At 36.8% G+C, this 17,277-nt stretch overlaps 1 long non-coding RNA gene across 5 annotated transcripts in view; it reads left to right on the forward strand.

Annotated features, from left to right (window-relative positions):
- The first annotated feature begins 16,015 nt into the window (after positions 1–16,015).
- The window catches only part of LOC106782225 (uncharacterized), a 45,102-nt gene continuing 43,840 nt past the window's right edge, over positions 16,016–17,277 (forward strand). For 2 of the 5 annotated variants that reach the window (XR_011441194.1, XR_002802198.2), the window contains exon 1: positions 16,038–16,195. This is a non-coding gene — a long non-coding RNA (uncharacterized lncRNA). Of the gene's footprint in view, positions 16,196–17,277 lie in introns of all 5 variants that reach the window. The other 3 variants (XR_011441196.1, XR_011441195.1, XR_011441193.1) reach the window with 2 other exon arrangements.

Genomic DNA, 17,277 nt, shown 5'->3' on the forward strand with positions numbered 1-17,277 from the left:
CGCGCGCTCCGCTGCAGGCGGGCCAGTGTTTCGTCAGTTCGAATCCTGGGCGTGGACATGGCACTGCTCATCAGACCACGCTGAGGCAGCGTCCCACATGCCACAACTAGAAGAACCCACAACGAAGAATACACAACTATGTACCGGGGGGCTCTGGGGAGAAAAAGGAAAAAATAAAATCTTTAAAAAAAAAAAAAAATTGTACAAATCCAATTATTAAATTCCAATAAGAAAAAGGTAAATTAATTTTAATTTACATTCACATTAATTTTAAAAACTGGCAAGTAGTGTGAATATGTAGTTGAATTAGAAGGCAGAGTAATGAACAATAAAAATCATATTTTTTAATAGATCAGGTTATAAAAGAAAAACATTTTGTCAGGAGCTAGCCATAATTCAATTTCACTGGATTGAACAGGGACTTTAATAAGTAGTTTACGGGATATTGTACTTTTGCTTTGAATATATGTTCATGGCCCTTAAAAGTGAGAATGTCAGTGCTTTTCATGGAAATGACATTCTGAAGCTGGTCATAATGCTCATGCGCGTATGCTGAAGACCCACGTGGTCTATTTGACTCAGGTACATGCAGATTTTACACAAGTTAGACCACCAATTCCAATAATGTATGTCTAACTTCTTTTAATGACGTGCCAGAATTCAGAACAATAGGTGTGAAAGTTTAAGAAAGCACCAAGGAAAAAATAAATACATTGTTATTCCCAAATGACATGTTCATGCTCATAAGAGAATCAAAATATTACTATTTAACAAGGCTTATGGACACTGGATCAGCATACAAAAGTCAGCTGTATTTAAATACAACAAAAACTGAAAATTAGAAAATGAAATTTAAAATTAACAACCTTTTATGATATATAAAAAACATTAAATACGCAGGTAAAAATCTAATAATACTTATAAGACCTCTTCACAGAAACTACAAAACATTGAGAGAAATTAAAGACCAAAATAAATGGAAGAAATTATAACATTCAAGGATTTGGAGATTTGGTATCATAAAACTGAAAATTTCTCCCCATGTTGTTCTTTAGATTTGATGCAACACAATCCCAAGCTAAATCTCAGCAGGTTTCTTTGGGGGCTGTAGTGGAGGGAGGAAGACTGACAGGCTGATTGTGCCAAAAATGTCAAAGAGACTCTGGAGAAGGAGTAACGTCGTTGGAGGATGCACACAGCCAGGTATAAAGACTTTTGTTAGCCCCACGGTAATTAAGACAGATTCCTGTTGCTGCAAACGTAAACAATAGCCAGTGGAAGCCATGGAGCATTCAGAAACAGAACACGGATGAACATTTAATTCTTGACAGAGATGGTACTGATATCCTATGTCAATAAGTATTAAAATGCAGAAGACCTTGCATCCTCCCTGTAACCTCACCCCTCACACACACTCGTCAGTTCCAGAGAGACTGCAAATGGAAATGTGAAACTACAAAGCTTCTGGAAAATATCCTAGGAGAATATCTTCAATAGCTTGGTGTGGTAGACTGAATAATGGCCTCCTAATCACCGAATCCTGGAAACGTCACTTTCTTTGGAAAAAGTAACTTTTCAGATGTGATTAAGTTAAGGATCTTTCAAGGAGGAAATTGACCAGGATTATCTGAGTGTACCCTAAATGCAATTACATGTACCCTTGTAAAAGGAAGGCAGAGGGAGATTTGACTGCAGAAGAGGCAAAGGCAATGTGAGGAGGCACAGATTGGGGTCATGCAGCCACAAGCCAAGGAGTGTCGCCAGCCACCAGAAGCTGGAAGAAGCAAGGACGGAATTTTCCCATCGAGCCTCCAGAGGGAGCACGGTCCTGCCAACACCTTGATTTCAGCCCAGGGATGCTAACTCCGGATTTGTGGTGCCACAACTGTGAAAGAGTAATTACTGTTCTCTTAAGCCACCAACTTCTTGGCAATTTGTTATAGCAGCCACAGGAAACACATACTCCTAGGACAGACAAAAGTTACCAAAAGTGATCGCGAAAAGAACACTAATCATGACGGAGAAAGTGATGAATTAGACTTTACTAAAATTAAGAATGTTCATCAAAAGACATCATTAAGAAAATGACAAGGAAGGTTAGGAATAGGAGAAGATATTTACCACATGTAAAACTGACCAAGGATTTGCGTCCAGGAAAAATATAAGTCAGTAAGATAAAAACAGGCAACCTAGGGGCCAGCCTGGTGGCATGGTAGTTGAGTTCCCGTGCTCCACTTTGGCATTCCGAGGTTCACAGGTTTAGATCCTGGGTGCAGACCTAGTACTGCTCGTAAAGCCATGCTATGGCAGCATCCCACATAAAACAGAGGAAGATTGACACAGATGTTAGCTCAGGGCCAATCCTCCTCAAGCAAAGAGAGGAAGGTTGGCAACAGATGTTAGCTTAGGGCCAATCTTCATCAAAAACAAAAAACAAAAAAACCAGGCAACCTAATAGAAAATGGACCAAATGATTTGGAGAAGCACGCCACAAAATCACGTATCTAAATGGCCAATTAACAAAAAGCTATCAACTCCGCTAGTCATCAGAAATGCAAAGTAAAGCATCATGAGACCACTACAGCCCCATCAGAAGGGCTACGATGAAAGTTACTGACAGCATCAAGTGTTGGGTGGTTGTGAACAATGGGAATTCTGCAATTGGGAGTGTAATTTGGTAAAACTACTTTGGAAATGTGTTTGGCAGTATGTACTGAAGCTGAGCATACACATATCATATGACCCCCAAATCCCATGTCATCCCTGGATATGTACACAGAAGAAGCGTGAAGTGTGTGTGTGCGTGCGCATGCGCGCACCAAAGACAAGCACAAGATCATTCACGCTAGTAGTGTTTGTGATAATCTCAAACATGAAACAAGACATATATCCATTAAGTATATTTAATAAAAGACATATATCCATTTAATCCACTAAAATTGATAAACTGCAATATAATAACAAAAAAATAAAACTATATACTATCTAGCATTGAAAATAAGTGAGCTACTGTCATACCCAGAAATAGGTGAACTTCAAGGACATAATGTTGAGGAAAAGAAGCCAAATGTAGAATAATACATTATTTATTACACCATTTCAAATATGGTTCAAAACCAGGGAAAACTAAAGTATGGTGTTCGAAGTCAGAAAGCGGTTCCCTTTGGGAAGATCACTCATGGAGGTGGACAATGTGAAGGTGGTTAATGATGTGCCAATAACGTTTTGTCACTTACTCTGTGTGGTAATTTCATGAGTTTATTTCGTGGCAATGCATTAAGCTTTAGACTAATAATTTGTACCTATTTCTGTATATTATACTTTAATTTTAAAGAGTTTATTTAAAAATATTGTCTCGGCTCTTTTAAACTTCTGTAGTCTTCCATATGTAAATTTCCAGAAATGAACCTATTGGAATTTTTAATGAAATTGCTTTGAATATACAAATTACGAGAAAAATGGCATTTTCACAACACTGCATTCCCCATACACAGGATGGGTGTATGGCTCCATTTCTTTTGTATTCCTTTGTGCCCTTCAGTGATGTTATATACACATATATTTCTCCACTGTATAGGTCTTACACTTTGCATCTAGCCTTTATTTCTAAATGCCTTATGGTATTTGTTGCTACTGTGAAAAGTATTTTAAAACACGTTTTCTAATTTGTTCTTGGCGCACAGAAAATTGCTGTGTCTGTTAATACTGTTGGGTTTTTTTCACAGCAGCAATCTTTCATCAGCAAATAATGAAAATTTATTTTTCTTTTCCTATAATTTCATCTCCTCTTGAAAAAAATCTTACTTTATTGGACACTTTCAGTGAAATACTAGATAGAAGCCATAATAGCTGGAATCCTTGCTTGTTCTGGACTTTAAGTTGAATGTTTCTAATATTAATGCCTTAATTATGATGTTTGTTTTGGTATTTGTAGCAATTAAAATAAACATATTTTCAACTATTCAACAAGCCTTGCATTTGAGGGTTAAATTCTACTTGATTCTGATGTATTTCACCTATGTATTATCTGATATATTTTATTAATAATTTTTTAGGATTTTGCCCCTATATTCATAAATAAATCTTCTTTTTCTTATTGTCCTTGTCAGATTTCGTGGCAGTTGTAGCAGTCTTTCAGAATGACTTGGAAGACCTACTTTTCTGGAGAATAGTTTATATTAAATTGACATCATCTTTTTTTTAAGGTTTTGCCAAATGTGCTTGTAAACTCTTCTAAATCCAGGATTTTGAGGGGTCCAGGCGGAAGATGGAATGCTAACTCAGTTTCTTTAACAATTATAGGTCTCCAGATTTTTACTTCTTGAGACCATTTTGATACTTTAAGTGTTTTTCAGAAAATTATTTTATCTAACTTTTCAACTTTATTGACTTGTTCATTTCTGTTGATATTTTGAACATATATAATATAATCTATGCCCTTTTATAATTAATACAAGCATGACTCCGAGATATTGCATGTTTGGTTCCAGACCACCCCAACAAAGCAAATATCACAATAACGTGAGTCTCATGAAGCTTTTGGTTTCCCAGTGCATATAAAAGTTATGTTTACACTATACTGTAGTCTATTAGTCTGCAATATCATTATGTCTAAAAAGACAACACATATATCTTAATTAAAAACACTTTATTGCTAAAAAAAATGCTAACCATCACCTGAGCCTCCAGCAAGTTGTAATCTTTTTGCTGGTGGAGGGTCTCGTGAAAAAGAATATCTGTGAAGCGCAATAAAGTGAGGTATGTCTGTTTTGTTTTTTGAATCTTTTTTAAGTTCCATTAAGGGACAATTGATATACAAAAATGTGTACATATTTATGTTGTGATGAGATTGGACATATGCACACACTACATGGTAATACCATCACCACAATCAAGGTGCTAAACGTATCCATCACCTCCCAAACTTTCCTTGTGTTCTCTTGTATTTCTTATGTATATGTTGTAAGAACACTTAACACGAGATCTTCTATCCTAAACAATTTTGAAGTGCACAATACTGTACTATTAACTATAGGCGCTATGATATATAGCATATCTCTAAAATTTATGCATCTTGCATAACTGAAACTTATACCCATTAAACAATAACACCACATTTCTCCCTCCGCCAACCCCCTGGCAATCATCATTCTATTCTCTGCTTTTATGAGTTTGGTTACTTTAGATACTTCATATAAGTGGAATCATATGGTATTTGTCCTTCTGTGACTAGCTTATTTCACTTAGCATAATATCCTCTAGGTTCATCCATGTTGTCACAAATGGTAGGAATTCTTTCTTTTTAAAGGCTGAATAATATTCCATTGTATATATATTCCACAATTTCTTTATCCATTCATCTCTAATGGACATTTGGGTTGTTTCCATATCTTGGCTATTGTAAAAAATATGGCAATTAACATGGGGGTGCACATATGTTTTCAAGATCCTGCTTATTCTTTCTTTTTAATCATTCTTACTAGAGGGTAGTTTATTTTATTAATTTTTCCAAATCATCTGCTGGGTTTAGTTTATCTTCACTACTACCTATTTGTGAAAAAATATACATTTTTAAAGTCAATACAATTTAATTTAAAGTGATCTCAACTGAGATTGTCAATTTAGTTACATATAATGGGAGAAATATCTGGCTGGATTACCAATATGAGTCATTTTCTCTTTGTTTTTGGATAGTGAAATTTGGGTTGGTCTTTATTTCTCTCCATGCTTTTCTTCATTTTACATAAATTTTTTTTTTGCAGTAACATTGGTTTATAGCAGTATATAAATTTCAGGTGTACATGATTCTATTTTGATTCCTGTGTAGATTATATCCTGTTCACCACCCAAAAACTAATTACAATCCATTACCACACACATGTGCCTAATCACTGCTTTCACCCTCCCCCTCCCCCCTTCCCCTCTGGTAATCACCAATCCAATCTCTGTTTCTATGTGTTTGCTTGTTGTTGTTTTTATCTTCTACTTATGAGTGAGATCATACAGTATTTGCCTTGCTCTCTCTGGCTTATTTCGCTTAGCATAATACCCTCAAGGTCCATCCATGTTGTCTCAAATAGCCAGATTTCATTGTTTTTTATGGCTGAGTAGCATTCCATTGTGTATATATACCACATCTTCTTTATCCATTCATCCCTTGATGGGCACCTAGGTCGCTTCCAAGTCTTGGCTATTGTGAATAACGCTGCAATGAACATAGGGGTGCATGTATCTTTACACATTCATGTTTTCATGTTCTTTGGATAAATACCCAGCAGCAGAATAGCTGGATCAGATGGCAGCTCTATTTTTAACTTTTTGAGGAATCTCCATACTGTTTTCCATAGTGGCTGCTCCAGTTTGCACTCCCACCGGCAGTATACGAGGGTTCCCTTTCTATGAGTCATTTTCTAGTGGAATTTACTGCTGGTAGGGAAGATAGATCATATTATCGAATTACTGCAAAGAAAGATTCTTTTAAGGAATGTTTCTATAAGCATGACTAGATCGATGACTGTTAGTCTCCAATTAAGGTATATTTCTCTCCTAAGTACCAAAATTACTGCTTAGGAATCATTTTATTCTTTCTCCTTCATTGCCTGTCATATAATAGGGACTCAATCTTGTGTGTTGTGTTGAAATAAAGTGAAGGAGGCAAACTAACAAATTTTAAAGATTGTCATTTTTCTTAATTCCAGTCATATCCTTCTCATCTTCATGGACTCATTCCAGAAACAGGTGTTCAGCACTCTCCTGGAGCACGACAGCACAATGGCAAATAAGCGAGGAAGATCCTCATTCACAGAGCTTGTGTTCTTCTGTGAGGAAACTCAGAAAATAGACAAGTAAAGAAATAAAGACGACACCAAAATGTGACAAGTAACGTTTTAAAAAACATTGTGATGTAATTAAGTGTAACTAAATAGGTGCAAGGAGGAAGGACACTATCTGAAATGATCACCGAAGCTCTCTCTAAAAAAACCATTTGTGAGATCAAAACCACGATCAAGAATCATGAAAAAAAATTGATGTGATTGACTTGAAGGAAAAGAATATAATTAACACAAAGACCACAAAGAACGTGGCACGTTCGAGTAAGGGAAAGCAAGCCCCTGCAGCTGGAACCCAGAAAAGAAGAAGGGGCTGCAGAAGCTGGAGTAGGTGGGATCAGACCCTGCGACGACTTGTAGGCCCAGGGAAGGGTTGGGTTTTGATGCTAAATGCAATAATAAGCCATGATGGTTTTATTTTGTTTTTGGTTTATGTTTTTGTTTTGTTTAACAGAGGGCTATTATCTGATTTCAGGTTTTAGGAGGTAATTTCAGTTGCAGCCTACAAAGAATGGCTTTAAGGCAGCAAGAGCGGGAATAGAGACGCCAGTTAGTTCAGTTTAAAGGGGACGTGGATCTGGACGAGCACGATGATGGGTGGAGAGGGAGGGAAGTGAACCAATTTAAGACACTTGATGAATTAAATATGAGGGATGGGCATGAAGGAAAGGGAGAAACAAAGGAAAATTCAGGGTTTTTGGCTTGAGAAGATGAGTACTTGGACAACGTTATGATATGTTACAATACAGCTGTCAAGACGCCAAATTTCTTTCCACTAATTGTATTGCCCAGATATTTTCCTGACAGTGAAGAGACAATAAAATATAACGTAAGGAGCAATTAATTATGAGTCAGAGGACTTTGGTAACTTACTCGCTGTACAAGGTTTCTCTCAAACCAAAGATTATAAAAATAACTACCAAACAATTGTGAGGATTAAATAACACAGGCAAAAGAAATCAGCACCAAGCCTGGCACGCAGCATTAACTTAGGAAATATTGGTTAAGTCTGAACATAGATACGTTCTGATCACTCTGATGAATGACGGAGGCGATCATGGAGCCCTTAGATCAATTTTTTTACCTTTTTATATCTCAGATATAGAGACTGAGAAACACCCTACTCTGAAAAGTCATACGTCTATCTACTATTTCTTCAAGAGGGTTACTTCTTCAGATGTTAATCTTGTCAGGTTTAACATCACATGTATTTAGCTTTACTTAAAGAGGTTCCCTTGTAGATGTTATCAGTATATTTTCTAAAAGACATCACACACTAAACTGTCATGAAAGAGGGGTATAAGGAAGACATTGAATAATTTGACATTAGATTGTTTAGGGGTGAACACCACCTCAACCCTTTCTTATGATTGGTGTAAGTCAATGACATCTCTCTAAACGGAGATTTTCATAATGGCAGCAGATGAGCAGAATGGGAATAGACGATCTTTAGGCCATAATTACATCAGGCCTCTAAACCAGGAGGACAAATCCTGTGTTCCTTGCTGATAATAGCTAATTGAATGACGAGTTTATAGACATAAAAAATCCTTTACCTGTTCTAAAGTAGTGATTAATCAATTAATTGCTTCTGCAAATGTTTATTGAGCATTTTCTATGTCCCTGAACATGCATCTGCATTCTTAGAGCTAGCAGTCTAGGTGTAGTAAACAAGCAACAATGAATTAATGAATTGATTGATCTATCAATAAAAACACAAGATGATTATTAAGGGCTAAGGAGGAAATAAACAGGAAGATGTAATAAATGGATAGTAACTTGGACTGAGTGGGTTGCATTAGTCCATGTAGGCCCTACTAAGTAAGGAAGTATCATTTCAACAGAAGTTGAAAGGTGAAAATAATCCTGCCTTGCAATGCAATGAGCACATAAAGTTCCAGAGATAATAGCAAATGTAACTGTCTAAGCTGGGGACAAGCTTAGCTTGTTGGAGGAAAATAAGAAAGCTGAAATGGACATAGAAGAGGAAACGGCAGAAAATAGTAAGAAAAGAGGTATCAGAGTAGGCAGCGCCCAGCTCATTTATGACTGCATAAACTACGGACAGTAATTTGGATTCTCTTCCAGCATGATGGTAAGTGCTTAGAAGATTTTAAGCAGTAGAGCTACATATTTCAAAATAACCAATTGGTACAGAGGCAAGAATAGACACAAATGCATCATTTAGAAGGCTAGTAATCATGGAGGTAGTAATCATGTAGAAGGTGAAAAGTAATAAAGTTTGGGAAATAGATTGAAAGTGAGATTGACAGGAATTGCTGATGGATTAGATGTACAGAAAAGGGAAGTCAATAGTGACTCCTTTGTGTTTTTTAGTAACTGGACAAATGGCAGCATCATTTACTGTGATGTAGAAGGCTGGGACAGGAGCAGGATGATGGGAAGCGAGGGATGGAGTCAAAACTGAGAGTTCTGTTTGAGACAAATGAAGTTTAGAATGCCTCCTACACATCTATATGGAGTTGTTGAAAAGGTAAGATAGTCAAGAATACCACTGTTAAACTCAGAGATTGGGGCTGACTGTATGAACTTGATAGTCATGAGCATAAGATGATATTAAACGCCACAGGACTGTATCAGATCACGTAAGGAGAGGGTGTGGACATGAAAATACTGCTGACAATTTCTGAGTTGAGAAGCAAGAATTGACCACTGGACTTATCAAGATAGCAGACATTGGTTACTTTGACAAAAGCAATTTCAGTAGATTGCTCGCAAACAGCTTAACTGAAGCGGATTGATAAGAGAATGGGAGGAGAGAAAAGTAGAAACAATGTGTCTACAATCCATGTTGGAAAAAGAGTGGAGAAATGGGGAGGGAGCTAGAGGAAGATGTCAGGACTGGAATTTGTTTTTAAGAGGAAGATGCTACAATTTTTTTATGTTGATGGTAATTTTCAGATAGAAGAGATAAAATTGATTATAAGAAAAACTAAGCTATAATTACAGAAGCAAAATCCTTGAATAGACGACAGCAAGGGATCTGATGAACAAGTGGAGAAAATTGGCTTCCCATGGGCACAGAGAGAATCACTGGAAAGTCTTCTTTCCTGTTGAAAACTTTCACTTTTCAACAGGAAAGAAGAGAAGGTACTTGGGTACAGACACAGATAGTAAGTCAATCAATGTCTGTTCATGAATATCTCCATCTCAATCTCCTCCCTCTGCAAGAGTTAGCTGTGTATAGTGTGAAGTGTAGGCAGTGGAGTCCTATTGACTTGATTTAAATCTCAGCTCAGTGTGACCATGAAAAGCTGCTTATCAGTGTCTCGGTCTTTTCATCTGTAAAATGTCAATAATAATAGTACGTACCTCATAGGCACTATTGAGATAACTCAGATAAAGCTTTAAGACCCACAGTTGACAGGGAGTGCCAAACAAATGAGCTGCTGTTGCCATTACTATTATTATGGCATTTTCATCTTCCGATATCCGAGGGCTTATTGTAGATCTCCACTTTGATGTCAAAGAATCTACATTCCCAGGCACCTCAAGGACAGCGTGTCCAAAACGAAATACGTAACATCCTCAACTTGCTGATGCAAAACCAGAAAAAGACTATTCCTAAACCAGAACTTAGGTTGTGTTTGCCTGAATTTATTTCCTTTCTTGTCTTTCTTGTATCTTCTCTGAATTTCATCAGCATTACTTCTAAATCATTAGCATTACTTCTAAAATGTATTTTAAAATTTGAGATACTATTTTTAAAATTCTGTAAATTATTGTATTCTGAAAATATAAAGCAATATCAATTCAGAAAACATTTTAATTTTCTCATCTTTTTTCCCATCCATATTCAATCCAAATATCCTAATAGCTCCTCAACAAACTTTTAGTCATACTAAAATTATGTTTATGTCTCATGGTTTGGCACAGAAGTCAATTTATAAATTATAAACTTTAAGTTAAAATTGGCCAATTTCAAATTATTGTAATAGATTTTATCAGAAAATTCTTTAAATATTTGGTGGGAAGTATTCTAAGGTTTCTTTTAGCTGTCATAACATAAATTGATTTTTATTTTCCTTCTCTTCAATTAAATATAATTAAAATGGGAATACTCCCAATCGAGGGAGAAAGACACTCAACTAAAAAACAATCTACTTTATTAAGTTAGAATTTAATTTCAGGTTTCATGCTTGCAGCTGCTTTAAAGGACACTTCAGCATTTATATCTGTTTTCAAGATATGTACAGAAATACTTCAATTTGTCAAGGATGTCACATTGTTTTAGTAAAAAGAGAGAGTGTTCTTAGGAAATGAAACATTACCACCAAAATTATAAAATATAATAATACCTATCAGCAACTAATGACCTGTAACCAAAATGGATGTGTGAAAGAATCAAACCTGGTGATGAAATATCCCTTAGGAAGAATATTAGGAAGATGTACTCAGCTTACTAGAGTCAGTATTTAATTGGATAGTTACTCTGGCATGTAAATTTCTATTTCTGTTAAAAAAAAAACTGCTGGAGAAGTAGTTTTCCCATATTTGATAGTCTTTGAGTCAAAAAAGCAAATAGAAGCTGATGGTTTGTACACAATAAATATGCTGCATGTTGAATGTGTGTCACACAGAGTCCTGAACAGAGCTTTCACTACATTCACTGGTGAGTGTCACATTGAGTGTTGGAAATAGAAAGAGCTTCAAGAACATTTAACCTAGAATATTTCCTGTATTTAAAACACTACAAGGTAGCAGAAATGCATTCTCTGTCTTTATCATTGACATAAACCCCCTTCTTTATAATAAGCTTTTCAGAAAACCAAGTAAAAATGATTTAAAAATACTCATGGACCTAAGAATATTGATTACACACATAGATCGTGTCTACTCTATGTCAAGAATGACCATGTTCTTCACAGAGCAAAATTAGAGAATAGAAAGAAATATACTAGATTGAGCTATGCGAAACTCCCAAGATTTGATCAGTTTTTATTTGCAAAATATTTTTGTATGATTTAGCTTAATATATGACCACAAAAGAGTGGCAAAAATATTATTAATCTGTCTTATATGTTTGAGATACCAACGAGGAGTTAATTTTCCAGTTTTGCTTAAGAAGTAGACAGAATCTAAATTTGTAAATAACACAAACTTTTTAAAAAGTCCATATGCATCTAACTTTTGACTTTGTTAATTCACTTTTAGGAAATCATGTGGAAAAAAGAATAAAGAAACTTCTATAGTAAAATGAAGAACTTGAGAATTCGATTTTGGTCTCACTATTATCTAAGAAACAACAGTTATAACTACTTAAAAATTTTGTGTGTGATTTAAAGGGCATTTATTTTTTTCATCTTTCACCTAACCACATCCTCAGAGCTTTCCAAAATCCAGGTGCCACTTCAGATGCTTCACATTAAATGTCAGATCATCTATTGTCTATCACACTGGATTTTCAATCTGTTGTTAGTGCTGTGGAGTGGATTCTGACCCCTGGTGACCCTGTGGACAGCAGAGCGGAGCCCTGCCCCGTCTTTGTGCACCATCCTCTCACCTACTGGTGCTCTGTCAGACAATACTCCTCTGCTGTTCACAGGGTTTTCATGGCCAATTTTTTTGGAAGTGGGTGGCCAGGTCCTTCTTCCTAGTCTGTCTGCTCTAGAAGCTCTGCTGAAACCTGTCCACCATGGGTGACCCTGCTGGTATTTGAAATCCTGGCAGCATAGCTTTCAACGTCGTTGCAACACGCAGCCACCACAATGTGACCACCAACAGACCGGTGCTGTGGTTCCCTGACGGGGACACCAATTGGGGCTATAGTGGGGAGAGTGCCAGATCTTAACCACTAGACCACCAAGGCAGGCTGGCTTTTTAATACTAGTTTAGTGTCATATAATTAGAGAGAAATTTAACTTCCAGGAAATGAAATTGTGCGAATGCTCAGTTCTTTATTTTAAAGCTCCTACCTAATAAGTCCTCAGTCTCAAGGAACTCGTGAGGGAAGCCACCATCCTTCTGCTCAACCTTATCGAGTCCTCCCCTTCCCCAGTGCCCCAGCTACGGTCTTGGGGAATCAGAAGCAGCTGTGGACAGAAACCAGTAATTGTGGTTCAACAGGAATCCATGAAAGGTCAGCAGCCACAGTCTGATCTTCCTCCTTTCAGATGGGCACATGTTACATACGGAAGTCTCCACAGAGGCCACAGGGAAGGCTGAGCAGAAAGAAGAGAGCTGGGGTGTGTTTAACAAGGCCACCTCCGTGAGCATCCTGGACGGACTTCAGGGGCTCAGGCGGGGTCTTGCCTCTCCTTTCCTCATCACACCATGTGGAAAACCTGGACACCAAATTCATAAGAAACGTGCCAATCCACAAATGGCAGGGTTGGTTTTTGTTTACTAAAATTAAATCAGAAAAATCTCTGAGAGTGTAATTCAGTAACTAACGGACACCTGAAATTGAGTTCATTATCATCTCAACGGCAAAACAGGGTCTCTTCATAGGTAGATGTTTGTCTGTTTGTAAAACGCTTTACATTAACTTCATTCGATCATTAGTAAATTTAAGGTACATAAAATCCTGCCTTACTGTTGAGGAAAAGAAGCCTAAATGGATTAGATTTGCCCAAGTGGACATAGCAAGTAGCAGAAATAAAAACTAAAATTCTTCTTCTCTGACTACACACACATCTCTCTTCCCTTTATATTATGGAATATTCTTAATCTGCTATGCTAAACATATTATGGGGCATAGGAAGGTCCTCATGGAAACTTGAACACTGTTTGCATCATGCTGTCCTTTACTCCCTGACTTTTGGAAACCTGGCCACAGTTAATTCCTGTCATGATGTGACGTTTTATTGCTTATGATCATGGTCACTGAGGAATCAGTGACAACCCTGGACACTCTAAACAGCCTGTCTAAGGGAGACAAAACAAAACAAAACAGATTCAACCAACCAACAAACAATGCAAATAAATAAAAAAGCAAAATAGGGCAAAACCAAAAAATGAAACAAAAAATACAAATAACAAAACAAAAAACTGCTCAAGAAATCCAGTTTTCGCATCACTATGCTAATCGCTAATAAAGAAAAATTAAATTATTTTTCTGCATTCTTTTGTGCCCTGTGCTATTGCAATGAATAGAGTACTGATTTGGAGAAAAAAGATAAAACCAAGTTTAATTTTTTCTTTACATATTTCTCTCCTGCCAGTGTAAGAGTGAATAATCCTTTAGCTTTAAAAGTTGTTAGAAATTTTGGTGGTAATTTAAGGAAAATATCTAAGTTAAAAATATAAAAATCTTGAGTATTTTGTATTTTCTCATCCTACTGCATTGCCTTCTTGTATATTAGAAAACTAAGCCCTGGAAACATAATTTTTTGACGGTTTCTTTGCCGACTTTATCGGTGCTCAATATTCTGTCTAAGTGTGTTTTGAGAAAACCATTACCATTGATGACTTAGCTAATTTTGCTAAATGCTTTTTGTGTTTTATAGCAATATAGTGTTAGCATTAAGAATTCAATTCACTTTTAAGTCCTCTTTGGGTTGAAAAGAACAGATGTAAATTGCAATTAAATAAATTGTTGTTATTGGGGTGAGGTGTGTGTAACAGTATTACCAAATAAAGATGTTAGTCCTCGCATGGAATAAATAATGGAAATTGGTCAGCTATAATGTGTAAGGTCAATTAATTTAGTCTTCCTAACCATGAAGACATTTGTAGGCAATTCCAAGAATGTTAAAACTTTGGATCTCAGAAAAAAATGCGGTGCTAAAGATGTAAAAGTTGATACACCTGAAGCAAGGTAGCATTGAGCCTTCATTGGGAAGACAAGAATATTGTGCGGTGGACCCGAGGGACCTTGAGTTAGCTCAGTCAATTAAGTCATGGTTAATTTATGCTGGATTCTGCTCTCCTGAGTCTGTAAAAGCCGAGACTTTAGTTAACCGGCAGTATTTAGTTTAATAAAAGTAAAGTCTTTAAAAATGAATTCTAGAGAGAGAAAAAAGTCTACTACTGAATCGATCAATAGACAGCAAGATTCTCATTTTAATTTGCGTCAATAAAAGTTAAAATGAATTTAGAAGCTAATAAGAAGAGGGTTGCTTTCTTCAAATGGATAACCAAATTTCCCAGATAATTGTTAGCATGGCTTAGCAGCTCTGCCCAGACGTGTGACAAATCGTAAGTATGCACAAGAGCAAAGACTTTCTTTGCAGCCATTCCTGCCACTGGTGATAAGTTCGTGCTCTCTCTGGGTCTAACGTGAAACATTCAGTTGCTAGTACCTTCGGTCAAAATGATTCTGCAGAGGCTGTGAGTAGATTTTGATTACTCTAATTATCTGTCTGAACATAATACATGAGCCTAATGGGCCTTTGTGTATTTAGGGTATGTTGTAAGCATATGTCTGTAGACCTAGCTGGGTTCCTAAACCACAGAGAAAATAATGGAGGCTTATTCAATCTGTTCAAGGGAAAAAGCAAAAATGAATCAAGGAAAATGCCTTAGCTCCAGTCACACAGTGACTCAGACAGTCTAAATATTGTGCAAAACATTTGATTGAGGACAGGAGTAGCACTTAGAATAGATCTTTCCTTGAAAGAAAACAATGAGGGAGGTATGTGCCTGTAGGAATATCTTGGCTGAGGAAGAAAAATTATGTAGCTGATTTGACTCAACTTGTTTTTCTGAAATATTTAATAAATCCTACCAGTGTGATCTGAGTTCTAGAAAAGTCATGAATAATGTCATCTTATGAGATCGACTTTGAGAGAACAATTATTGTGTATGATGCAATGAATGAACTCCACGAGTTCAAATGTTATGCCCCCAAGAATACCACGTGTGGACATTGCTCCACCAAACAGCAAAGGGATTGAGGACATAGGATCTGGAGTCAGACTGCCTGGTTTCAATTCTGATTCTGTCATCTACTAGTTGTGCGATCTTGAACGATTTATTTAACTTCTTTGACTTCAATTTTTTCCATATGTATAATCGAGATAATAATAGTTTCTACCGTATAGGTTATCGAGAGGATAAAATGAACTACATATATAATGCACTTAACACTTCGACGGAGTAGCAGCTCAGGAAATATTAGTTTTAGTTATTTGTTTTCACTTTAATGTCACTTACCATTTGACTTGCAAAGTCTATGAGGTAATATCTGGGGGCCTCTATCAGCTTCTAGAACACACAGTTCCGTTCTGTGGTTCTACATCCTTTGTTTTGTGCTCAAGAAGAGCGAGCAGAATAGGCTGAATTAGAGCCATCTGTTTATGTAAGCAAGAGGCGTCTGGTGCTCTTTTCCTCTCCCTTCCTCTGAGGCAGAGTCCAGGGCAAAGAGTACCATCGCATACGAAAAGTGGTGCTTCCACAAAGAGGTATTTTCAAAAATGATTTGTTATTTCTCCTGAATTTAAACTATGAGCTACTTTCTGTCATTATTTTTAAAATATATCAACATAATGCTGTTATATTTTATGAACTTAACAGTGTGTTATATAAAATGTCTGAGATCGCAACATTTAATGAGGGCCATACTTGAGACTTTTTTCAAACTGAATCTTTTCTATGTGTTCCTAAGAAATCTGGCATCAGGGTCAGATATGAAGTAGCTGTTTAGAAAAATGATGATGAGAAAGACACCCTCTCCATGACTGCAAATGCCTAAGCTCATGTTATCCCTCATGAACCACACGCTTCAGGTAGTGATTGAGCACGGCCATGCGTCCACACAGGCGATGTGGCATCAAGTAAGAAGAATCTCATCTTTGTGACTTGCCATGTTTCATGGCCAGCATGAGGGATGTTCTTTTTTTTTTTGGCCAAAGTCAGTCAGTAGATACTGATGTAGAAGCTCAAATGTGACAGTTTTCAGCAGTAACTATCAAAGTTTCTGTTGGTCTAGAAAATCAATAATGGCTTGCTCATGTTGACTGAAGCGTTAACTGCACAATGGAAAGAAGGTGTTTTGACAACAATGGTGCTCATATTAGGGTCTTGAAAACAAAGCTAAGGCAGGCAATCTGAAAAGTGTTCTGTTTTCTGCAGTGGATGTGAAGATGTCCTCGTGAAATGATAGATGTCTACAGAAAGAAAAATAAAAAAGTGAACTGATTTCTAGGTCTGAAAAAGGATAGATCATAGAAATAACTTTTAAGGCTTGGTTAGGGGCTGGCACCGTGGCCGAGTGGTTAAGTTCACATGCTCTGCTTCGCTGGCCCAGGGTTTTGCCGGTTCGCATCCTGGGCACAGACCTAGCACCTCTCATCAGGCCATGCTGAGGCAGCATCCCACACAGACAACCAGAAGGACCTACAACTAGAATATACAACTATGTACTGGGGGGCTTTGGGGAGACAGAAAAAAAAATAAGATTGGCAACAGATGTTAGCTCAGGGCCAGTCTTTAAGAAAAAAAATAATTGGTTAGGAAAAGAAGACAAAAAACAGAAACACACAGA

This window comes from Equus caballus, chromosome 1 (assembly GCF_041296265.1).
Source record: "Equus caballus isolate H_3958 breed thoroughbred chromosome 1, TB-T2T, whole genome shotgun sequence".
Lineage (NCBI taxonomy): Eukaryota > Metazoa > Chordata > Mammalia > Perissodactyla > Equidae > Equus > Equus caballus.